Source organism: Macrobrachium rosenbergii, chromosome 49 (genome assembly GCF_040412425.1).
Source record: "Macrobrachium rosenbergii isolate ZJJX-2024 chromosome 49, ASM4041242v1, whole genome shotgun sequence".
Taxonomy (NCBI): domain Eukaryota; kingdom Metazoa; phylum Arthropoda; class Malacostraca; order Decapoda; family Palaemonidae; genus Macrobrachium; species Macrobrachium rosenbergii.
The window spans coordinates 33663606-33691105 of NC_089789.1; the positions used below are offsets into that span (position 1 = coordinate 33663606).

General features: G+C 33.9%; 1 long non-coding RNA gene across 1 annotated transcript in view; it reads left to right on the forward strand.

The window, feature by feature from the left end:
- LOC136832429 (uncharacterized) overlaps positions 1–27500 on the forward strand; it is a 356175-nt gene that overhangs the window by 310225 nt on the left and 18450 nt on the right. The window lies entirely within an intron of this gene.

A 27500-nucleotide genomic window follows, 5' to 3' on the forward strand; every position in this document is an offset into this window, starting at 1 on the left:
CTCTCTCTCTCTCTCTCTCTCTCTCTCTCTCTCTCTATATATATATATATATATATATATATATATATATATATATATATATATATATATATATATATATATATATATATATATATATACATATATATATATATATATATAAATGTATATATATTTATACATATATATATACATATATATATATATATATATATATATATATATATATATATATATATATATATATATATATAATATATATATATATATATATATATATATATATATATATATATATATATATATATATATATATATATATATATATATATGCATATATATAAATGTGTGTACTTGCCGACGCCCCTGGATATAGGCTTTTAGTGATGAGCGTATCCAAAAATAAACGTGATGTAGGTCTCCTATCCTTCATAATCATGCGCCCTTATATCATGCAATCCTGGTCAAATTGTCCAATAAGTCAATATCTCGACTTCAAAGACATGCAAAATCTTACCCCTGTATTGTTCATGAACCATATTCCCATTTCTGTTACATGTAAGTTAGTCCTTTTACACCCCTTGCAGGAAAATGCAGTCGTTTCAGGCTTCCATCATGTTCCACTCTGCTGCCAAGGTATTTTTGTCATCGACCTTCCGCAGTTTCATTATCTTCGTACGATTTTGTTTTAATGATAATTCTGTACCTTTTTCAGTCAACTGTTTCCTCTTTCGTGGAGAGGCTAAAAGTATTTGTAACGTTAAGTTCAAAATTCTTCCCTTCTCTTTTCTGTTACTCGCTACAAACATGCTGCCTTTTCCAGGGTTAAACATTAATTTCAGCATCAAGATCATAATATTCCCATGGGGGATACAGTGGCTACACACACACACACATACATACATACATACATACATACATACATATATATATATGTGTGTGTGTATATTATATATATATATATATATATATATATATATATATATATATATATATATATATATATATATATATATATATATTTATATTATATTAGAAATACTCAACACAATCACGTTTGGAACAGAAATAAATTTATGACTCACATCAGGATCGGACATCGGTCTTTCAATTGAAAGGCAAGGCCGCTGCCAGCTAAGCCACACAAGCCGCAAAAGAAGTTGAAACCTAGTACCACTGTGCCTAAGGGTTTATCTGGGCGGGCTAAATCAGCAGTGACTCTCGATCCTGAGGTGAGTCAGAAATTTATTGTGTTGATTATTTCTGTCATATTCACTCAGAAAGGTAATTCGAATGAATTGCTGTCAATTTGGCTGAGTCGAGAAGTTGGGGAAAACACGCTGGTATGCGAGGCAGTTAGCCTGCCTAGGGAAAACCGTAGGTATACAGTGGTACTTGGTTCCAACTTCTTTTATGGTTTGTGCGGATTAGTTGTAGCAGCCTTGCCTTTCAATTGAAAGACCTATGTTTGATCTGATGTGAGTCAGGAATATATATATATATATATATATATATATATATATATATATATATATATATATATATATATATATATATAGCCAACGATCCAAACAACTTAAATTCACAATCAGGAGATCCATAAGACAAAAGTCTTTAAAAATTCTTTATTTAGAAGCTTGTTTCATTGCAATCATACGCATCATCAGTCTGCAATAAATTATAAGAGCAGTTAAAACTAAAGTTAAAATAACAATTATTATACCGACAGTAAAAAATTTTATAAAGTCAACATAAAAGCAGAAAAATATAAAAATAAATAAAAATAAAATAAATAAATAAATATTAAAATTCATCAAGTTTGTGAAGGAAATTTAACTACCTTACAGTACAACGCAAGAGGAAGAATGGCCAGAAGAAACGTCAATGCCCAGACAACACCTTAAGCGAGAGAGAGAAACCGCAGAAGTGTTACTATTCAAATTAGAGGATAGGTGCTTTATATATAATGACTCAAGGGTAGTTAAAAGGCAGTTTGAGATGTAGCACTGAGAATCGAAAAATGTGTTTTCAACATGAATTTTACATTTAGTAGCATGTGTTCGAATGCTAGAAAGTTCTGGATTGGATATACGGGAACCTGTACGATAACTGAGTCCTAAGTGGCTGTAATGGCGGACTTGCAACAGTCTTTTACTGGAACCAACATAAGTACCAAGACATCTTGGGCATTCAAATTTATAGATAGTGCTGGACCGCATAAAATCTTGCAACTTGTCCTTATAGGAGAAAAATTTCCAACCTTTTTTGGATTCATAGGAATCAAATTTAATTTTAAAAAACCTATTTCTCTTTCAATGATACTTTTATTTTTGAACGTAATTTGTCCGAGTGGGTAAAAAAGGGAATAACAGCATACATGTTCAGTTTAGGAACATTAAAGTTTTCAGAGGAGGAGACATATATTTAGAAAGCATATTATTAATTATTTTCTGGACTAGGAATTGAGGATAGGAATTAGCCGAAAAAACTTTGATAAATAATCAATTTCCAAGTGAAAATTGGACCAACTAGAAGTATATTTGAGAGCTCGATGTACCAATGTTGTAATAGAATTGATCTTAAAAGAATAAAAACAAGAGCTAAAATAGTTACTGCCCAAGCCTGTAAACGTATTCTTACGATAAACAGAAGTCGTAAAGGCATGTTGATCTCTAGTAATTTTTACATCCAAAAAAAAGATAACAAATTTTGTTGTTCAGTCTCAATAGTAAATTTCATATTGGGATGTACAAATTAATAAAATCAAGAAATTCATGACATTGCCAAGGATAAGTGAATAGGGCAAAAGTGTCATCAACATATCGTTTATATAGAACAGGCTTAAACTGGGCTGGGCATTATTTAAAATTCTTCTTCTAAATGATTCATGAAGAAGTTATGCAAACAACGGGAGTAACTATGGTCTCCTTTGGGCCGTTGTTGCTAAATCTTCATGAGTCATTTAGAAGAAGAATTTTAAATAATTGCCCAGCCCAGTTTAAGCCTGTTCTATATAAACGATATGTTGATGACACTTTTGCCCTATTCACTTATCCTTGGCAATGTCATGAATTTTTGATTTTATTAATCTGTACATCCCAATATGAAATTTACTATTGAGACTGAACAACAAAATTCGTTTTTTTTGGATGTAAATTACTGAGATCAACATGCCTTTACGACTTCTGTTTATCGTAAGAATACGTTTACAGGCTTGGGCAGTAACTATTTTTAGCTCTTGTTTTTATTCTTTTAAGATCAATTTCTATTACAACATTGGTATCGAGCTCTCAAATATACTTCTAGTTGGTCCAATTTTCACTTGGAAATTGATTATTTATCAAAGTTTTTTCACAATTAATTCTATCCTCAATTCCTAGTCCAAAATAATTAATAATATGCTTTCTAAATATGTCTCCCTCCTCTGAAAACTTTAATGTTCCTAAACTGAACATGTATGCTGTTATCTCTTTACCCACTCGGACAAATTAGCGTTCAAAATAAAAAAAGTATCATTGAAGAGAAATAGGTTTTTTAAATTAAATTTGATTCCTATGAATCAAAAAAGGTTGGAAATTTTTCTCCCTATAGACAAGTTTGATTTTATGCGTCCAGCATTATCTATAAATTTGAATGCCCAAGATGTCTTGGTACTTATGTTGGTTCCAGTAAAAGACTGTTGCAAGTCCGCTATTACAGCCACTTAGACTCGGTTATCGTACAGGTTCCTATATCCAACTCCAGAACTTTCTAGCATTAGAACACATGCTACTAAATGTAAAATTTGTTGAAAAAACACATTTTTCGATTCTCAGTGCTATCTCCAAACTGCCTTTTAACTACCCTTGAGTCATTATATATAAAGCACCTATCTAATTTGAATAGTAACACTTCTGCGGTTTCTCTCTCTCGCCAGCTTAAGGTGTTGTCTGGGCAGTGACGTTTCTTCTGGCCATTCTTCCTCTTGCGTTGTACTGAAAGATAGTTTTCACAAACTTGATGAATTTAACAAAATTTATTTTATTTTATTTTATTTTATTTTTTCATAATTTTTCTGCTTTTATGGTGACTTTTATAAAATTTTTTACTGTCGGTATAATAATTGTTATTTTAACTTTAGTTTTAACTGCTCTTTATAATTTATTGCAGACTGATGATGTGCAAAGGATTGCACGAAATGTTTTCCAAATAAAGAACTTTGAAGACTTCTTTGTCTTATGGATCTCCTGATTATATATATATATATATATATATATATATATATATATATATATATATATATATATATGAAATTTAACTAGTCAACTAAAAACAAAGTTAACAAGTGAAAACTATTAATTTTTTTACTTGTGGTGACTTGGTGGTCAGGTTGATATAAATTGCGAGATATAAATTGCCCAGTTCTCTTACATATTGTTAACCCAAACTTTCCAAATTCATGTTTTTTTTTTTTTTTTGACAGATAACAGTACGTTTTGAAACTATCACATCGTATAAATCATGTAGAATCTCCGGAACGTGTTGCCAGCTTCAATAGTTTTTACGTTGCTACGTTGCAGTTTAAAATATCTTTGCTGCTCTGTCCTTGCGACGCTTAACCCAAAACATGTTTGTCAACTTGACAAAGTGAAATTTTAAAATTTGCGTGGTAATACTCTGGGATACTTTAATTGTTATTTTGTGTCACCTAGTGTGAGCAAGCGATTAGCGGGCAAAACATGTTTTGATTTCTTTGATAAATTCTAGCTCAGTGTAGCGTTACGTTTCGGTCTTGGGCTGTTTGATCTGAAAGTAGTGTAGTTTGGGGATCTTGTAATATATTTTTCTAGCGTTAAGCAACCGGGACTTGCATCCTCGTTTTTCACAGAAATGTATTTGGGTTCATGATATCATAGTAAATTATTCTATGGCAGCTGTAAAGGTACCGAAGCTGACTCTCACATCTTCAGCTGCTTCGTAATCTCATGCTGATTTGATCTTGCTTTTTCCAAATACTTTGTAGTTTTACTATTTAGTTGTCTGTTAATGGTATAGTCTTTACTTAAATCCAAGGTGACGTGCTCCCTTTTTCATGTAGATGACATTGCATTCATATAAATTCTGGTTCTTAAGACTGACCCACTGAAAGTTGAAAGCTACTTAAAGCTAGATACACCTTTCGCCAAAGCCGATACACTTATCATTATGCACCGCTTTTCTGCTAACATTAAATTTCACCTTAAAACAAAATTGTAAAGCAAATATTTTGTACATATATCACTGTCTACTACCTAAGCAAGTGGAAAATATGCGCCGAAGTTTGTTCGGCGCAATCGAGTTTTCTGTCCGGTGGTGGCCTCAGCCACGGTCCATAAAACTATTAGCCGCGGCCCATGAAACTCAGCCACTGTCAGGTGTTGGCCTATGTTGGTACCTATAGCGCTGCCAGAAGTACGATTATGTCTAACTCTAACCTTAAATAAAATAAAAAAACTACTGAGGCTAGAGGGCTGCAATTTGGTATATATGATGATTGGAGGGTGGATGATCAGCATACCAATTTGCAGCCCCGTAGCCTCAGTAGTTTTTAAGATCTGAGGGCGGACGGACAGACAAAGCCGGCCCAATAATTTTCTTTTACAGAAGACTAAAAGTGAGTGTGATTGTAGTATAACAGCTATGCCTCTGTTCCAGGACTTTTGACTACCCTCTTTTAGATGTTATGCAGTAGGTCACTCCTGTTATATAAGAAGCCAAATAAGCGGTCATACAAAAAGCAATTGTTATTCATTAACATATTTTTGTGGTCTTCGGACTTAAAATTTTTTTTATCTCATTTATCACAGATCACTGCTTTTTACTGAATACTCGACATCGCAATGTATTTTCCCTAATCCATTCCCTCATGAACTGTGGTTAGAATACATCGAATAACAACATGAGAATTGAACTCACATGAAACCTGTAAACGAATGGAGGGGATAGATTCCTTCTCTATGTGCACCGTCTGGAAACGGCCCATCGGAAAACCATTACGACAACCTGAATCAAATAATATGGTTGTTTGTATGCACCGGACTCTTTTATTTCATTCTTTTATTCCCGATATATGTCGTTCTTTACTTTGTCGGTTCTGTGCGGGATGTAATTCTTCCAACAGGGAGAATAACGCCTGGTATGACCTACTCTTACAGGAAACGTATGAGATGTCTTCACGATGCTTGATGAAATTGCCCGATGGGTAAATCCATGATTATTGTTCGTTGCTTTGTAATTTATGTTAATCATGAAAGAATTTATTTTTTAAGACAAACATGTTTGTTGTTCGTAAAGTGCAAGATGTAGAATAATGCTGACTTAAATTTCCTCTTGTTCCTGATTTGCATAATGCAAGTCTCTCTGAAACTGTAGTTAATATCCTCGTTGCAAAACGAGGATATTAACTACAAGTAGCAGCTCATCTTACGATGAGCTGCTACTTGTATTTCCAATACTTCTCTTAAAATAAACAATGATTATTCTGTTGGCCAAATACGGTTTTGTTTCCTGACAGTTGATTTATTTTAAACTAGAAAGCAGTCATTTTTTTTTCTTCTAAAATGTTGCGTAGTTCTCAAACGCAATCTCTCTTCCCTCCCTATTCTGTTACTTTTCTACAAGTGGCCTTCACATTCCTTGCACTCTCAGTGAAATGTTGTAAATTATTCATTACCATCTCAACCGTACCCTTCTGATGGTTCGATGTTTAAATTAAAGTTGCATGATATTGGGGCATGGTTGTAAAATACTGTCATTATTTTCAAGTAAATAATGACAGGGTATTTTACTTGAAATTCGCGTATCTCTCAAACTCTTGTGACTTGAAAGTCACGTATCACTCAAACTCTTGTGGCTTAAAATTCACGTATCTTTTAAACTCTCATTCCAACTACTGATAGCCCTCTCGGGCAAAATTTCCATATTTAAGACCTTTCCAGTAAAAGTCTTTAATTTGGAAATTTTACCCGAGAGACCTATCAGTATTTGGAATGAGAGTTTGAGAGATACGTGAATTTCAAGTCACAAGAGTTTGAGAGATACGTGAATTTTAAGTCACAAGAGTTTGAGAGATACGTGAATTTCAAGTCACAAGAGTTTGAGAGATACGTGAATTTCAGGTCACAAGAGTTTGAGAGATACGTGAATTTCAGGTCACAAGAGTTTGAGAGATACGTGAATTTCAAGTCGCAAGAGTTTGAGAAATACGTGAATTTCAAGTCACAAGTGTTTGAGAGATACATGAATTTCAAGTCACAAGATTTTTAGAGATACGTGAATTTCAAAGGCACATTAAGGAATTGATTGAATCTGGGAATACCAAATTGTTTACTCCTTACGGCCAGAAGTGTACGTATCCATTGAATGGATCCTTAAGTACTGTGCGGAAGTAACTTGAAACGTTAACACTCACTGTTTCCATAACATTGCTAAACTAAGTCCTGATCTTCAATGACTCTGTTTCTTTCCAGTCGGAAAAATACGTTTTATGATCATTGTTGTGAATTACGTCATGGCTTCTTTGGCTATTCAGTAAGCTTGATTCACGTATCAGATTTTATGTTGTATTCGTCATCATTATCATGATCTCGGAAGTCTGTTAATTCACCCAATCCTAATTATGAATCACTTTCTCAATACAGACTCCCCCCTCGTCTTTCTTGCCCAGCGTCATATGCTTTGTTTTCGTTCAAGGGTGTGGATTGTCTTCAACAAAGGAAAGAAACCCACTCGGGTCATTATGACCAATTCTAGCACTTACGCATTTACGTACGCTGTATTTTTACCTCTTTGTTTCCGGGGGTAAACATTACGCATTGTCCACCGCCTTTGAAACACTCATTATTAAGGCATGTATATTTCTTTTATAGATGGATTATCCGCAGTCAAGAAGATTTTGCACATTTAAAGGCTGCTGATAATGGAAAGTCATGTCATTACAGTATCTTCCAATACCGTCACAAAAAGCCGGTTATGTAGTCCACCTAGTGGACTTAATTTGGTTAACAGAACTTCCCTCCTGTAAATCAGTTAAGATGTCGGTGTATAGGAATATTCCTGTGTCAGAGAGAGAGAGAGAGAGAGAGAGAGAGATAGAGAGAAGGGGGGCGTCAAGTGAAAGTGCTTGAGCTAACTGCTCACTGCAACTGACGTAAATAAATCTCTTAAACTTGCCTTCTGTGGTCATCATGCATGTTATTCCATTAAGATTAAATTTATGGCCTAAAGACTTGCTCTTAAAGCGCTCCTTGGCTCAGCATTATGCAATTCTCATTAGCCTGGCTATAAAATGAGAGGCGAGCCAAATTAACTGGTTTTATACGATTTTATACCTAGAGAACAACGGCAGAGGGTTTATTGTGTTGGCCGAATAAATGAAGTCGAGTTCTCTCAAAGAGTAACATCGAAACAAACGAGCAAGTAAAAAAGAAAAAAAATCAGAGGGATATTTTTCTTTCACTCGGGAGCTAAATTGTTGCGGAAGACTGGGCAGTCAAAGAATAATCTTGTCCCCACGTCGAAATTGCAGCCACAGACCGTTCGCTTCCGAGAAAAATCCACTCGGTTTAATATCACAGAGCAATTTCGAACCGGGAACTGAATTAATGATTCTGTTTCTGCCTCGCCTTGTTTACGACGATCGTTAAAAGTGGGTCGCCGACAAACATGACCAGTTCTCATTATGAGACAACTCGCGATCATGGGAGGGAGACACAGAAGAAAAATGAATAATCGTTTCGGGATGTCATTAAAGAAGTTTTTATGTCTCGGGGAGGTTTATAGATTATCAATGACCCGGATTTAATTTGTTATCGAACGCTCATTATGTTAGTTTTATGATCATGAGTGAAACACAAAGCCGGACAAAAAAATGTCATAAATACATTTCTTATATAAATGACTCATTTATTTTGGACTGGTATAAAGACATCTCGCTACACTTGAAGAAAGTTGTCCCAACTGAAGCCATTCGAGAATGATTCAAGGTAGGAGAGTATCTGTGAACAGTTGATAATTTCAGTAATGCCACCTTACAGAAATTGTTGCTTTTGTGGTGGCTGAAACAGTGTTTCATTTATTTTATTATTGTTTCACATATTGAATTGCATTTAACTTCTTAAGGTTATCTTGAAAGAAATTTAGTTTGGGACCAGCTCACTCTGCCTTGAAGAAGCTGATAATATTGCATACCCATGATTGCAATTGAAATGGAAGTTAAAACTCATTCATCTCCACCATTGCTCTCAAAAGTCATGAAACTGCACAGCATCGAGAAAGGTTTGACCTCATCTTGCACAACAAACATGATGTTTGAGTTGGCGTAGAGAGGAAGTCATGAAGTGACGAGTCAAGTGATTTGATCATTTCCCCCTATCATTTGCTACAATCTTGAGGAATCAATACACTACAGGCTGCGTTTCCACAAAATTCCTTAAAGCCTTTCATTTTCTTCCAATTTGGATGCAAGTTTTACCTCAAAACTAAAATCTGATTACAACATATGTTTTCTTGATTTGGGCATTGTGCTTTCCTCGTTATTCAACGGAAAACTAAGAAAAAATTCAATGAAAGGATAACTAGACGGACATGGGAAATGTAGGAGCATAAGAAAAACTGTTTACGCAAGAAAAAGGGAAGATAAATAACAATGGCAACATTAGCGAGTGAAATGCCCACGGTTGCTGGATTACAGCTTAAAATGAAAATGAGAAAGATCGGTGTTTGTATGGCAGAGTAAAGCAAATGATTGTATAATAAGTGGGGATGGGAGGGGGTGACTGATTTTGGTCATGTAAGCCCAGTTCAAAGGATCTGTGACTTTTGGACAAAATTCCTCTTAGGGCATTATAGAATATGAAATAGAAGGAAATTTTTATATCCTAGGACTGGTTAGAACAGCGGCTATTTCTTTCTTTCCAAAGTCAAGCATCTGTTAAAGACTTCTGGTACCTTTTGATCTTACTCCTACTAACATCTTTAATTCAAGAGCACTATAACAGAGTCTAAAAGCATTTAATTTTTCCTCTTGTTGCTTCAGACCTTAGGTATGAAGTCTGACTAACTTTTTAACACTCTCCATCTAAATACAGACTCTACCTTTATCTTGTCGAAAGATTCATCTTTATACGTAAAACTATAATGTGTGAAACTCTTCGCAAACAAGGAATTGTATGGCTCTGGTAACAACGGGAATGATATTTAGAACAGAAGAGGAAATAACTGAAGGCTTGGGAACAGTGAGGAACAGCCTACTACAATATTAATTATAATTCACTCATGAGCCATAACGTACCATATGTCTAGCCACCATTTTGCAAGTAGGATAAGTAACTCATGACGAATATATTACGACCTCAGTCGAACCAGCATAGCCATAAAATGCAGGTTTCTTTGTTTGCCACGTGTTAAAAAAAATAATTTATTAGCTGATGAATGTTATTATCCCTCATTTCAGCTGGTAGACAAAGAATGTGACAAAATCATTGTCAAATTAGTTATAACTTTTCTTAACTATCCTCACAATTATGTTCATAAGACTGGGTTGCAAATTCAGACCCAGTATACATATTCACTAGACATTCCTTTTAATTTAGCTCTGAGCCGAATATCAAATGTTTTTGTTCTTCGCTGGTGGTCATTATATTATTTTAAAATCCCACACGAAAAGCATATTTTATCAAATTTTATGAAGAATTGCCAATTACTTTGGTGATGATTTCAGCCATATTAATGTTATTGTTGTTGTTATTGGCTCCACAAAGACATTTCGGTTTCGTTTTCGACCTCCAAATATGAATATCTCATGCTCTGTTGTGCTCCCGTCGGAAGTATTATTATTATTATTATTATTATTATTATTAGTAGTAGTAGTAGTAGTAGTAGTAGTAGTATAATAGTAGTAGTAGTAGTAAATAATAATAATAATAATAATAATAATAATTATTATTATTATTATTATTATTATTATTATTATTGTTATTATTATTACTATTATTATTATTATTATTATTATTATTAAAAATAACATGAGTAAAAATGGTATAAATCATAAAAGCAACAACAACAACAGCAATGAATTAGAAAATAATGAACTTGTAAGACGTTGAGACGTGTCCTATTATTGTCTAACCTGCTCCTCTACTGCCAATATTCCCGAACGAACCAATTCCTAGAGACCGGTAAACACCATTTTAGTCTGGTCGAAAAACGAAACGACCGTGTTTGTCAAGAGAACCGGACGCCGCACACAATGGCGGAGGACTGTGTGTGTGTGCGTTCTCCCGTGCAAACAAGTGCGGTTCAGTGTTCGGCCGGAAAAGGAAAAAAAAAGGAACAAAATAAAAAAAAATATATATTCGAGGCCACCGACCATTTAACGGGAAGCTTGTGTACGTGACCCTAGAAAACCAAATGACCTCACCTCGGAGCTGAACGGTTCCTAATGTCCGTTACTTGTTCCGGAACGGTTCGGATCTATTTTGGAACTTTTATGTTTTTTTTTTCTTTTAAGGGTTAAGTGCTGTAATTATCCGTATGAGAATTTTTTTTTCATTTTTTTAGTTTTACATTTCCTGTAGCTTATTCATTTTATTTATTTATTTATTTATTTAATTTTTTTTTTTTGTTTGCGTTTTCACGGTTGTCGAAGCGTCTCAAGTGGTGATGAATATACTTTCGTGTGTCCTTTCAATGGGTATGAATCTATACACACACACACACACACACACACACACACACACACATATATATATATATATATATATATATATATATATATATATATATATATATGTGTGTGTGTGTGTATCTAATATAATATATATATATATATATATATATATATATATATATATATATATATATATATATATATATATATAATGAGTGTGTGCAGTGCTCATCACGCGTAAAGAACATCTTCATTCGAGAAAATGTGTCACGGGAAGCGAATACCTAATTATGCACGCGAGCATGAGGTTTATTATGCAGAAAAAATGATATGTAAACACGATGTCAAGACAATAAACAGACTTGCATGTATTATATTCGTGCCATTTTCGTGTAAGTTAATTACATTCCATGAGCTGCCTTTCATTTTATCTTTAGATAAAGGATCGATGATTAGACTGGTGGCCAATCAGATTTCGTGGAAATTCATTTCAATTCGCACTAGACTCTCAAGGTACCATTGTAGCTCATAACAGAATGACATATACGCATTTATCCAAGAATCCATTATCCCTTATATCGGACTCCAAAAACCCGTTTTCGTTCAAATGTTACTCCCAAGGATTCATCTGCTCTCACATTATACTCCCAAGAACCAATTTTCGATCTCATCGTACACCACAAATCCAATATTGTTAGCACTGTACTCTCAAGGACCCAGTTTCAAACTCCCATGGACACGTATTCATTCATGTCAGGCCCCAAAAATTCATTTCCATTTATATCGTCTTGCTAAGGATCCATTTCCGCTCACGTGAGATTCCCATTACAGTATTGTCATTCATTTGTCATTCATACCAGATCATAAACATACTATTATTTACTACCTACCCCAAGAAACCTTTCTGTTGACATTACACTCTCAAGAACCCATTTTTGCCCTATCCAGGCGAGTGGACATTTTCCAATTTCTACGCATTGGGTTTTGTGATGAGTTTTTTAGACCCATGCCCACGCCCAAAAGATGGTCACAAGAACCTGTGGGGCACCTGGGTTTGGCATGCGAAGGTCGGCCTCATCCAGGGTTATACAGTAGTATTTGCAATACATAAAAGAAATGCAACCCGAAGGGAGGTGTGAAGCGGGCAAATTTATTTGTCTGTTTAAGTCAAGTGGAAACAAATTAGTTTCTGTTGCTGATAGAAAGCGCCGTTTTTATCTATTAGAAACAGCCATAAAATGTGCTGTTTAGAGAATTATGTAAATTGCTTCAAACAGTCAGAGTAATATTAGTACTGAAAATATGAAATTAGCAAGAGATGATCCCTTTGACCTTCAATTGATTTTAAAATATGGCAGTTGGATTACTCTGCTGTTTGCTAATTTAATTTTCAAAATAATCGTTTAAATCGCCTCCGTACATGAATATTTCATATGAATGCAAATCATGTTCACTTGAACAATTATATTTGTATATAGATAAGCATGCACTCATGTTAAATATGATTATTACTCATATTTGATTCATATTTCAAAAGCGCGCGGATTGAAAGCGGACAACATTTTGGAGGTTTTTTGATAATCTCAACTTAGTGAAATATCAGGGAAGGAAAGGAGAAAATATCAGAAACAATCACGTGACATAGAAGAAGTATTATCTTTGAATCTTTTTGTTGTTCTTTTAGCCTAAATTTCGGTAACTAATTTGAGTTCGTCTCGAAAAAAATTTTTTTTCATGTTGAAAATATTGTCAAAATTCTTGGAATCCACTGTTTAGGAGAATTTAACATTCATCAATTTAGTTTTTATATTGCCTTCTCATCTGATTTATACGTCCTCAGCGTGTATACTGGTTTAATAAGTTTTTCTACAAATGTCTCAGTTTATATAGATGTAAAATAACTAACGGTTAATGAATAATGATTTTTCTCTTAACGACAATCATAACTGAATTCGTGATGTAAAGTGTGTAGAAGTAATTAACATATAATGATTTTTCTCTTGATGACAATCATATCCGAATTTTTTTATGTAAAGCGTGTAGAAGTATATTTTAACATATATCAAATTTAATTTTCATTTCGCCTTTACATTTCAATTTAAGGTATCTTTTTATATAGGTATCTGCCATCTTCTGTTATATTTGATGATACATTTATTTTTACTACTGATGTCTCAGATTATTTAGGTTATTTAAAAATAAAAAAAAGGCAACGGATAACAGAATTTTAGTGTCAGAATTTTCAGGGTGCTGTTTACGTTACCGTTTGCATATTTGGAAAAGAAATACGGAAATAAACTACATTTGCATACGGCTCATTCTCTAAAATGATCAGACACATCCGCGAGGAGAATTCAGGAATAATACAAATACGGAAATTCAGAAAGAAACAAAGCGGCGAAATTCAGTTTGCAATTTATGCAGTATATAATTAATAGCCGGGCGCAGAATGTTCCTGTAATTACCGAATTGGAGCAAATAATTCCGGAGTGACCATTTCCGAGACAAGTGGGTTAATTACATCAGCATCAAGCCGCGTTGATGATGCATCCGAGCGAGAGACGCATTGCTTCAGACATTATCTCGATGCGAGGAACATATTGCATTGGCTTCGTTATTGGGAAATTCCCAAATATACCGAGTTTCAGTAGATCTGCGTTATTCCTTCTGGTTATGTTTTCTTTTTTTTTTTAATACGTGATCTCTTTCTGTGTTTCCCTTGCCTGCTGTTACGTCTTTCTAATGAACGCCATATTCTTTGGAAGCTTGAATTTCAAGTCAGGGGCCCTGTGGGCTTTTCAAATGAATTGGGTTCATCTTCTGAATAATAATAATAATAATAATAATAATAATAATAATAATAATAATAATAATAATAATAATTCAGTGCAAATATATTATTTTGACAGAATTTTTCTTCAAAAATTGAAATTATTATTAATCAGGTTAACATAAGTCAGTGTAGCACCTAAACTCTTTTGTACCTCGCCGAAAATTTTGTTCTTATTTGGATGATGATTGGAACAGGAAAATATGAAAGAATTTGGAAAACTAGATATGATTGTTAGGTAATTCTGGTTTCCTGTAACATTTATTGTAAAATGATTTAAGAAGTTTGTTATAGTAAGTGTCGATAAACGTTCAGATAACACAACTCACTACCTACTTTTCTAACGATGGTTTTGGATCGTCACCCAGGAATTCTGGACTGACAATACGTATTGTTCGCAGGAACATTGAAGGGCGTACATTGATACCCTAAAAATTATGCACATAGGTTGTTGATTTTCTTTATATAAAAAAATTTTCACTGAAATTCTTCACATCTGATGACAATGTCCAAAAAGAGCAAGCGACCATCTTTGGTTTCCATTCTAGCGAGAATTCGATGGAAAAGACTGTTTCATTCAGTTTTTCTAAGAGGTTTTATTTAATTTTTTTTTAAGTGTTTTATGTCATCAAAACTGAAGTTATATTCTGTTGGTTACGATGAATGAGGGACCGAAGTCTTCTGTGTACAAGTCAAATGCTGAATAACTATAGAAGTATTTAAGAATTACTCCAATATTATCATTCAAATTCCTGATTATTTTATGTACATATTTACATAAACAAAAACAATGCCGCTGAAAAAATCTCGTTATGATTTAAAAAAAAATTCAATACAACTCATGTCATGAATTAATTAAAATTTTTTCCATTATCCAAACACGTTCCTTAATATAACGCATAAAAAGGATGTATTTATAAATATAATAAATAATTTTTATTTGCATTTTCAACGGACGAGATATTCGCAAATCTAAGTAATTGGCCTAATAAAGACTAATCATTTTACGTCCTTACTATTCAAATACCAGCCATTAAGTGTTTTTTTTCTTTTACAAAATACCGAACTCTACACTTATTCTTCTATTTTGGTTAAAAATTCAATCCAATATGATCAAGTAGTACATTTAAGTGCATTTGCAGTGCATAATGTTCATATTTATTAAGCGACGATGACAGTGGCACCATTTAACAACACTGAACTAGTAAATGGATGGTGAAAACTATTAAAAGGAGGAATATAAAACATAATGGACGAATTAAACCAAAGCCAAAATCCAAACAAAACAGTAATACATCGTGCAGCAAGTTGTTCTATTCTTACCCAATATCTCATAACAGAATGTCATGTTGAATTCCTGTCTTCAGCAGAAAAGAAATCTTTTCACAACAGAAAAGAATCTTTTCGCAACGTAAAATCTTTACGAAAAAGGGAATATATATATATATATATATATATATATATATATATATATATATATATATATATCTATATCTATATATATATATATATATATATATATATATATATATATATATATATATATATATATATATATATATATATATATATATATATACAGTGCCCAGAAAGTCTTGTCGTAGTTGACACTATAAAAACCACACATGCCTCATATTTCCCTGACGAAAAAATCGTGAGCCAATAATTTGCTAGTTGTCAACTCGTTATCTCTTCCTTATAGCGTAGGCGTACGTGATTCTCTCCGTATCTTTTTCAAGGTCGTTTGGAACTGTAATCTCTTGAGTTGCTGCCAAATTTACGTGTTTCACGTAAATTTTTTTCCGGTAAAGAGGCCAATTGCAGTGTCTGTATAATGCCTGGAGTTTATATTTCGTTTGAAGATCGTGTGGAAGTGACTGAGTGTCACAAATTAAGCTTACAAACTAAATATATTGTTAGACAAACTGATGTGAACCCACAAACAGTGCAGCGCATTGTTGCCAAGTACCAGGCAGAAGGCAGCAACCATGTACCGGAGCACAAAAAAAAGAGACTGGTAGGCCATTAAAAGTGGGTCAGAGAACCCTTCATGTCCTTAAAAGGGAGGCAGAAGCTCACCCTTCGTATTCTGCCAGGAAATTTAAAGAAAAAAACCCGCAGCTCCTTGGGGAGACGCCTGTTAGGACTATCCAAGATTACTTATCCAAGAGACTGGGTTTTAAGGATATTGTGGCATCAAAAAGCCATTGTTAACTCAGCACACCTGAAGAAAAGGGAGGCTTTTGTTAAAAAGTATGGTGGATGGGATGTAGGTGGTAGCAGCGGGGCCATCATAAACAGCAATTGCCAGAGCGTTGATGTGTCAACTCCTGTAAAACTTGCCGCTGCCATCAAAGTTGCAAGGGAATCCGTCAACACTGATCTCTGCGAGAGGCTGATTTCATCCATTCCTATCCGCCTCAAAAGTGTGAGAAAAATAAATATAATGTTACAAAATACTAAGATGTAATTGGTGAGTACAGCAATAAAATTCATGTCTTAATTAATATAGTTTTTTTCTATGCTTAAAGATAGGTGAAATTTTACATACAAGAAATCACTACTCCGACAAGAGTTTCCATTACTGGTGCTATATATATATATATATATATATATATATATATATATATATATATATATATATATATATGGTATATATAAATAACATCAAACTACAAATGTCGTTTTTAACATCCAATTCGCCCTGCCGGAAATAATACCGAAGGGCGGGGGCTTATAATTGATAAGTACTTCGTCACCTGACAGGATCGAACTGCCGAACAGTGAGTGTACCAACAACGTTCAGTGGACGCGCGCACGCGTGTGTGTTTGTGAATGTTTGTGTGTGTGTGTGTGGGTGGGTGGGTGTTTGTATGTGTTTGTGTGTTTATGTTTATGTATATAAGAAATAATTTTTTTTACCTTTCATCAAATGCACCAAATTTTCCTTTACGGCAAAACAACGTTACCGGGGTCATAGGTTTATATTTACGTAAATACATAATTTTTTATGACGGTGTAAAATTTTTCTCAGGCATTTATGTACATTCGAATTGTCGCATTGCGTGATAGCCTTCGTTGTAGATTGTTTGGACATCATGGAATACCTTGGCATCTTAATTTTTAAAAGTAAAGGTTATGTCACTGTTTACAACTACTGGTCTAACATAACTTATATGTTACATTAATCAGGTATATTAGTGTAAATTGATGACGTAGAATGTGCTATATGCGAGCAGTTCGGTGATTTTTAAATTTTATGAAACCAGTTAATGCAGCGTGAGTAAAATATTTCTACATAAAAAATATATGAAATGTAAATTTGAGGTACATGGTCACAAGGAAAGTAAAATATAATATATATATATATATATATATATATATATATATATATATATATATAATATATATATATATATATATATATATATATATATATATATATATATATATATATATATATATATATAGTGCAAGATTCTTAACATTTACTTGAAGCTGCTATGGTTGAAGATGATGAGCAATGTCTCTCTATGTGAAACAGCTGGATAATAAAAGAAGGGCATATTTTGGGTATTAACCATTGCCCAATAGCATTAAAAAAAAAAGGGTAGGGTAGGGAAATGACAGCAAGTAAATTTACTAAAAAGGTGCCAGAAGCTGTAAGAGAATATAATTCATATATTCAAAATAATAATGCAAATGTCAGAAGTTAATGATGATATCAGCTATATAGCCCGATCATTGTATAACTATTATTATACAAAAACCACCGTGGATTTGCTTGTTTCATAAATATTTAAACCGGGAACATAATGATTCCAGTGTTTACAAAGTGCCATGCAAATATTGTTTTGAAATGCAACCTGAAGAAGTTACATGATAGATTTCACAAAGATCACTTCACGGCGAGAGAGGGATTATAGGGCTCAGGGATTTTTCTTGTTAGAGGTTCGTGACGGAGGATTAACTGGAGTGGGGTCCCTCAGTTTTGTTTATCAATTTTCTCAAGAGCAACTCTCTTAAGTAAGAGGATTCTGGATGATGTTTTGTCGGACTGCGCTTGCTACCGTTATAATTTCGCTCAGAATTGTTAATCTCTGTCATATGTACCTTATGAATACATCGCTCGTTGACCTCTGTCTCACGTTCGACAATAAATGACGGTCACTAGGTTAATTAAAATCTGTAACGGTACAGTATATATAATATATATATATATATATATATATATATATATATATATATATATATATATATATATATATATATATATATATATATATATATATCATATCAACAATAGTCTTGTTAATATATAGACTGTATTAGTGAAATACTTCCTCAAAAGAAAGACGGCAATGCAGCTTTGATATTGAACCTTTCAATTCCGTAATTGCTTCAACCACATTATAATATCTCTCTCTCTCTCTCTCTCTCTCTCTCTCTCTCTCTCTCTCTCTCTCTCTCTCTCTCTCTCTCTCCGTCCCCTTTGTGTTTGCATGTGCAAGTTCGTCATGTTTAATCATGGCAGTGACTTGAAAGTGATTTAACCAATATTTGTTTAATGATTTCTCCAGGAGTTCTTTGTTTGTCGTTCAGTTCAAGTTTCTAATACTTTTTAAAGGTGCGATATTATTTACTATTTTAAAATATATATATATATATATATATATATATATATATATATATATATATATATATATATATATATATATATATATATATATATATATATATATATATATATATATACTTTATCACATCACCGTGATTCATATACAATCAGTAAACTACAAACGTCCTTTAATATCCAATTCGCTCTACCTCGGAAATAATATATTTTTTCATATATGTTACCGAAGGAATTTTTTAGTTGATAATAAGTTCGTCGTCCCGTGGGCTCGAACCAGCGAAGGACAAGAACTCAGGACTACAGTGGACGCATTTAACCCACGTGGCCGACAAGTGAGGTATAAGTGGATATCGTCTCCCATATACAAATCGCCCGCCGAACTCAGGTGTTTGTATTTAGAGACGATATCCACCCACCTCTGCCATGCTAACCGTGTAGTGCGTTTGTCGCACGCAGCCATATTATGACTTTTTATCACATCACCGTGATTCATATATGAAAATATATTATTTCCGAGGTAGAGCGAATTGGATATTAAAGGACGTTTGTAGCTTACTGATTACACACACACACACACACACACACACACACACACACACACACACAGTATCTGTTGAAAGTCACTGTTTATCGTTATTTCTAATATGTATGTGCTCACACACACACACACACACACACACACACACACACACACACACACACACACACACACACACACGCCACCAAACTTCTCACTCCATCTCTGCCAACTTTGCAGATAAACTTTTTTCATCAACAATGCAGCCCTGAAAATATTTTCCCCATTTAAATAAAGGTGTGTATAATAAATCATAGTGAAGCAATATTCCGGGCAAAACAACTCCAGCAACTCAACATTTTTCCATCGGCCTTGAAGCGCGCAGTTCTATTGTGTCTGAAATTCGTAGGAAAGTAAATAATACATTTGGACTTTTTTTTTCTTTTTCTTTTTAATGCCAGGCAAAAATTGTCGATTTAGTTTCCCCGGAACAAATCTCCTTCCAAAAAAAAAAAAAAAGCGAATGAAATTCTCGGCGAAAATTCCTTTCACCAGTAATTCACAATTCAATTAAAAAGTTGCAATATTGATGAGGTAGACTTTTCACGGTCCGTTGAATTTTGTCAATAGATGGCTTAGGTGGAAGTAGCGCCTCCCAACCTTTCCTCCATCTTTTATGATCGTATACTAAAGCGGAACATGATTCACTCTCTCTCTCTCTCTCTCTCTCTCTCTCTCTCTCTCTCTCTCTCTCTCTCTCTCTCTCTCTCTACGTCTTCTTGTACTTTTAAATCCCTCAGTGACCTTGCATGTTCCCCTTATTATAAGAAAAACCTTCGCATATATATATTTATACGTACATGCATACATACATATATATATATATATGTATATATGTATATATATATATATATATATATATATATATATATATATATATATATATATATATATATATATATTTATTTTTATGACTAACATCGTGATCGAACCCAGGTCTTTCAATTGAAAGACGAGACCACTGTCCACCAGGCCACACAACAAGTCATTATGACTAACATCGTGATCGAGCCCAGGTCTTTCAATTGAGAGACGAGACCACTGTCCACGAGGCCACACAACAAGTCATAAAAGAAGTTGGAACCTGTGTACCACTGTACTCATGGCTATACCTAGGCAGGGTAACTGCCTGCATACCAGCGTGTTTTCCCCCAACTTCCCGACTCAGCAGTGACCCAGTTGACAGCATTTCATTCGAATTATCCTTTCTGAGTGAATTCTGACTCACACCGGGATCGAACCCAGGTCTTTCAATTGAAAGACGAGACCATTGTCCACCAGGCCCACACAAGTCACAAAAGAAGTTGGAACCTGCATACCACTACTTGGGCAGGCTAACTGCCTACATACCAGCGTGTTTTCCCCACGAAGGAAATGCTGTCAATTGGGTTAATTGTTATGCATTTGATTGCTCAAGAACTTTTCAAAAGATTCTTAATTCTTGTGACCAACCTTATTATTATGATTCCATTCTATTTATGAATTTTTTTGTTCGACTAAAATGAGATTTTTCGGTACAAAATATTTTACTCACGAGTTTCCTAAAAGACAATTTTGGAATGCAGAGAAAAACTTATTAGCCCCGGGGATTTATAAGATAGTCTCAGGTTCTTTAATGAGTAACAATATAACATATTAAGATTTTTTTTTTGTAAGCTACAAAATTTTAAGGAAATATAGATATTTATTATTTGCAATAAATATTGATTAATAAGATATGATTCAGATACATCTGTAATTGCACCTAAACCCATCCTTTCCACTGAGGGCCATGATACACTTTTGTTCATTATTTAGTTTTGTTGTCGGTAAGTGTACATATATAAAGGCCCTTTAGTAAATTAAACTCTACAATCACAAAAACATATACCCAGTGAGTTTTAGTTATATAATAAAGGGCTCAGAAGAATGATTATAGATTGCAGGTTGAACATAACACCAAGTGGATCAGAAAGTGTAATTATTGGGCATTAAATTTGAGTAAAACAGGGACTTGATTTGTCACCCAGTATTTTCTCCATTGTTTTAATCAATTACTTTATATATATATATATATATATATATATATATATATATATATATATATATATATATATATATATATATATATATAAATACTATATATATATAATGTATATATAATGTATACATCTTTTTCATCTTTTCAAATATGCTTATGACTCTGATCAATTTCAACGTTACTTATTATTGCTTACGCAAATAGGTTGGCGTTATCGTAGCGTTTCCAACATCTATCAGTCCTGCTTTTACATTCATTAGACAGGCTACTGCAAAACATATGGACTGCAATTAAAAATCGGATATAAAATCGAAAATATAAAATGAAAAAAGTACGTAAGATATGACTAAGTAATTATGTAATTGGCCTCTTCGTAAAATGTTCAGCAGTACAAGTATCATACAGACAACATGCGGACGGCCAGTTCACTGTCAGGAATTGCCATGTTGACCGGTTGATGTTTTTGACGAGCAACGCCTCAGCTAGAGAAAGGAAAATGTCACCCGGCCGGTTTTGCAAAGGGGATGTAGCCAAAGATGGAATTATGCGAGCCACGAATATCACTACCGATTATATCTTGAATTATATTTGGTAATATAATTTTTTTTTCAGTTATTTGGAGTGATGTAATACAGCGTGATGGCGTTATGGCGTAAGAACCTTCCAAAAATAAGCAAAAAACACAAAATGTTTATGCGTTTTGGGTCTTTATTTGTATTTTAACTGTATTCTTTCTCTTACGTAATATCTTTACACACACATGTGCGCGTATATATTATGTATGTATGTATATATATATATATATATATATATATATATATATATATATATATATATATATATATATATATATATATATATATATATATATTTATATATATATATAATATTTATTTATTTATTTATTTATTTATTTATTTATTTATTTATTTATTTGGGGACGAGGATGTGAGACCCACGCCTTTGTTGGATTATCTGTTAGGTACCAAATCTATTGTTCAGGAGAACAGAGGCCCAATTTTAAGGTTAAACAAACCCGACTCATGTTGCATGTGATGAGAATGTTTTAACCACAGAATCAAGTGGACCCACACACACACACTCTCACAAATAATATACAAAATATATATATATATATAATATATGTGTGTGTTTGTGTGTGTGTGTGTGCGTGCGTGCGCGTGCGTGCATGTGGGCGTGTGTCTGTGCTTGTTAGGTAGTTTTGCAACATATAATTTCTGGACATAATTTCAAATATCGTGTGTTTGATATTGTCTTGACCATCATAGCATTACACTAATTTTATATAATTAACTCAGTCCTGAAAAAGCCTGATATTTGAATTAAAATAAGGTTAAAGTAACAGTTTAGGTAAACGTGACTAAATTTTAAAATAAACTTTTTGGGAGGGTTTGAAGTATTCATTAATTATCATCGTATGTATTTGTTATGATATTCCCCATCTTATTTCAGCATCAAAACTCACATATAGTTTTAAGTGTCATTTTTCGGGAGAGGAAAAGCGAATTGTATTTCCCTTATGCTGTGATTTCTAATTGCTCTTTATACAAAGCTTCTAGCACGTGCCGACCCCTTACACACGCTGAGCTTTTATCTCTGTATTTCGGTGCTGCCATGATTTTTGTAAATTAAGGCCTAGTACTTTTGCCATACATCTTCACAGCAGTTTTAAGGCCTCCTCCTCCTCCTCCTCCTCCTCCTCCTCCTCCTCCTCCTCCTCCTTTTCTTTTTTGATTATATATACACTTTCCATCTTAAGATTTTCTTATTACAACATATTTTTCGACGAAAGTTGGTTTGATATTCGCGTGTCAGAGAGAGAGAGAGAGAGAGAGAGAGAGAGAGAGAGAGAGAGAGAGAGAGAGAGAGATTTGCCTGGATAAAAGATACTTCAGTCCATCAGAGGAGCCACCAGAGAGAGAGAGAGAGAGAGAGAGAGAGAGAGAGAGAGAGAGAGAGAGAACCGTAACGTTTAAATTTACCATTTTCAGTAATGAATCAGGTCTGTGATGGGCCATTGAAGTTTAATTTCGTCAGCCTTTGGCTACGCGACCTTCCCCACATCGGCTCTAAAAGCTACGGTTTAAGTCCTTGGTCCGTATAATTGTTCCACGTGAACGGCTCCGGTGAATTCCTTCCATATAACTTTGTGAATAAGGCATGAATTAATAGCGTTTATGCTCCTGCGCTCTCTATCGGGGACTCATTTTTTAGCTATTGCTGATTCGCTGGTTTAGTGGTTAATGTCGCGGTATGCCACTCAGATGTCGCGGGTTCGCGTCTCCCCCTGGGCGATGAAAAATCACTGGCTCTGTATCGTGGTCAGTTACAGCTGCAATATGGGGTCTGCGGTGGGAGGTTGAAACCAACATTCTTTGGAAGCTTGGATTTGAAGTCAGTGGCCCCTGTGTGCTAGTTTCATGTGAATAGATTTCATCTACTGATAATAATAATAATAATAATAATAATAATAATAATAATAATAATAATATTGATTACCCTAACTAGACTGCAGGTCCCGTTGAATTCACTGCATTGAATTTATCCTTCTTGTTTTAATTTTGCTGCGATAAGGATGGACAGTAATTCGTATTCAGGGATTCCGGAGGGGAAAGAGTTGTTAATGGTATAATGAAGGGAAAAAATTAATTTAAAACATTTTTTTAACTGTAGGTCATGGACTCAGGTTCACAAAAGTGAATATTCAGCTATGTTTTATTTGTAAGGATGGGTGTTGAAATTAAACAAAATATCACATGAATATATATTTTATTAACGGTTCAGTAGTAGGCCACTTTATTTGTATGCCTCACTTGATAAAAAAAAAGTTAAATTAGATATTTTTAATTTAAACCTTTGATTTATTGTAATTGAGTTACACAATATCTTTTTAAACATTTCACTGAATAAGAAATATAGTGATTATGTTGTTCGAGTTGTTTCTGTATACGTACGTCTACATAAAAAAAATGTACTTGAAATAATGCGATAATATGCTGTTCTCAACATTCTAACAAGGTTGAAGGCTGAATCCCATACTGATTTTTGCTTCTGAGAAAAGAGGATATCGTGTGGTCCAGTCAATAAAGACGTAATGCGCGGATTGAACAGAAATTTTGCCACCAGGGCCATTCGTGATTGATTGTAGTTGATTAGAATTTCGGAGTGATGAGAATGTAAGGTTTTCTGAGGTTTGCGTTTTCCCGAGCGCACTTGTTCAGTTTTATTAGTTCTTAGTAACAGAAAGATATTCATTAACTACTGTAGCCTTCGTTTAGAATAGAATAAGACTGCGTGTGTGTGTGTGTGTGTGTGTGTGTGTGTGTGTGTCAGGAGGGTGTGGGGTCGTTATGTTGGCTACTTTCCGCTTTCTAACATTAGATAATATGCTTTATTGTAGAAACATCGTATCATTTCTTTTTCGAATGATGTAATAGTAATTTTAGCGTTGAAATGCACAATATTTATCTTGTCTTTAACAGAATTTCTGCCACCTTGTATGGAGATATATTATGAACAGAGAAATTTTGTTTTGTGCCACCTTGTATGGAGATATATTATTAACAGAAATTTGGTGTAAAACTGGTAAACCTTCATGGTTCAACTAGCACATTAAACACATTCACATACACTAACGCCTTCGTGTTCTCTTGCTTCCTTATTTGCTTCCCATTATTTCTTTTCACTTTTTATCCTTCTCTGTGTTCTATATTTTTTATGTCATTATTGGCTATGTCTTATCCCCGAGTTGTTTTTGGATAAAAAACAGAAAAGATAAATTTTTGAGTTTCATATCGTTTTGTTTTTTAATCATTTCTATCTCACTTTTAAATTCAAGCTTTCATTAATATTCTCCTCTTCTTTTCTTCAATACATTTCGTCTTAATAATATCTCCGTTTCATCCGTCATGCATTTTGACAAAACTTAAAAAGGAAAGATATCAACGCAGTGAAGGGAAAACTTTATTCCTGGTATACTTGCACAATAAATATGATTATCATCATTTTTCAATAAATATCAGAAATGACGGACAGGATATTTGACTCGTGTTTCGCGTTGTTTTAAATTCATCATATCTAATCATGTCATCTTCCGTTGTGCGAACTGATGATGTAATTTTTGTGTCACTTGATTAATATTTTCTAGGTTAGTTTATTTATTATGTAATATAATCATTCAGATGCTTTTCTTTTTCACAGTTGAAAAGAATATACTCAGACTCTTGCCTACAAATTTTTACTAAATGTTTGGCATTAAATCTTACGGCATTTTGTGTGCTGTGTACATGTTACTTAATATTTAACTGCATGTACTGCCCCCATCTTAGTCTCTAAAAGCAGGGTTGTGCGCCTTAAGAACAAGGAGATGTAAATGACACAGATCACATGCAAGAGAGAGAGAGAGAGAGAGAGAGAGAGAGAGAGAGAGAGAGAGAGGGGAGAGAGATCACTGTTTGCAGTAAATCTAGGCTAGTATTTTTTTTTTTTTTATTTAGTTCTGAACAAGAACAAAATAGTCAACGGACAGTGTTGTACTGTTATATTCACCTGAGCTGAGCAAGGATACTCATGTTTGTTTTACTTGAGTGTATATGAGAGATAATGATTTATTCTCAGTATTTATCAAGTTATGAGTACCACAACGCCTTGACGATCAATTAGATCTCAGTTCCAGGACAATGTGGCTAATTTCGGAGCAACTCATAGTATGTGGTTAAATAGAAAGGGAAAGACGCTACGACTTATGAATGAATGTTAGCGTATAAATGAAATGGTACAACCAAGAAAGATTTCAAAATATTTGAATAGAGATTGGCAGGTTTCCTTGATGGTACTAAAAGGAACGCAATATTACTGTCGTTTACCAAGTGGTACAAAATAATTCAGTATGAGAAACATGGAGGGTTAAGTAATGAAGTGTCAAATCGTTCCATCTGTACATATATGACCACACACACACACACACACACACACACACACACACACACACACACACACACACACGAAGTTTAGCTTTTGTTAGATTTGCCAGATAATGAAGAAAGCGTTAAGGATGTCTGGTAAATAAGATAAGGTACAGAGACCAATTAAAAATGTATTTTTTTATGGTAGAAATCGAAGCATGTTAAAAGATATACGATAGATGATGAGTGAAAGGCGAGCTGATACAATGGTATGTTATGCCTCCATGTCTGTTGAATATCTTACGGATATACGAAATTGAGAAATAAAAGAAAAGGCGATAAACGTACGTGCAAAGATGTTGGCTAAGAAAATGGGTCATGAATGGATTGGGAAATGGCTGATGCTGGCAGTAGGTAGAACACTGATTGATGACGGCGAAGATTAATTACATTACAGAAACCAATGATAGTTCGTAACTGTTTGCAAAAGGAGAAAGTCAACAGCAAACACGAGGAAGGGTTAGGTTAAAAGGGTAAATGGAGAGCGGGAAGATAAAGCAGTGAATGTGAAAATCGAAGGAGGAAGAATGGGGCTGTTTTTATACGTAAGACTAGAGAAGAGATATTCCAGAATTAGTAAAAAATATGGAAGACTTTCAGACTATCCATGGAAGCTGAAGTTGGAATATATACACGCGTTATTGAATCAATTAGCCTGAATGGATGTAAAGTGGTGTTTTTAAAAGCGAATGACAGGGAAAATGCCGAGGTTGTTCAGATGAATTGTTTGCGCATTGTAGGTAGTGTACGAAAAGCAAAAAGGGTGAAAATGTGGAGACACGTGCAA